Source organism: Xiphias gladius, chromosome 18, assembly GCF_016859285.1.
Source record: "Xiphias gladius isolate SHS-SW01 ecotype Sanya breed wild chromosome 18, ASM1685928v1, whole genome shotgun sequence".
Classification (NCBI taxonomy): Eukaryota; Metazoa; Chordata; class Actinopteri; order Istiophoriformes; family Xiphiidae; genus Xiphias; species Xiphias gladius.
Window position 1 is genome coordinate 6,168,555 of NC_053417.1, and position 429 is coordinate 6,168,983.

The 429-nt window shown below is 51.3% G+C and overlaps 1 non-coding gene across 1 annotated transcript; it reads left to right on the forward strand.

Annotated features, from left to right (window-relative positions):
- Window positions 1–357: 357 nt before the first annotated feature.
- On the forward strand, window positions 358–429 carry trnaq-uug. Its single transcript has one exon. It is a non-coding gene; the product is annotated as a tRNA-Gln (tRNA).

Below are 429 nucleotides of genomic sequence, written 5' to 3' on the forward strand. Positions count from 1 at the left end.
ACTACCGAGGCACGAGGTCCAGATTCGCGTCGGTCTGTCGCACTCTTTAGTTACATTTCGGCGCCCACGATCGACGTTCAAGGTGATACGTACCTTGACGTGCGTGACGTCAGCGTTAATTATTTAAGTTTCGGTGTCCTCGAGCTAGCTCGGAGAAGCGAACGGCACCAGCGTTACACACGCCCGCCACCGTTAAGGTGGAGTTAACGTCGGCAAGTGTGCAGCTGCGTCGTTGTACATTTGTTCAACTAAAGAGACTAATCAGGTTTACATCATGAAGGAACGACTGCCAGTGCGATATAGGTGTAGCTCCTCTTTAGTTTGATAAATCGACGAGCCAACCAGGCGGTACCATCCGGTCCCATGGTGTAATGGTTAGCACTCTGGACTTTGAATCCAGCGATCCGAGTTCAAATCTCGGTGGGACCT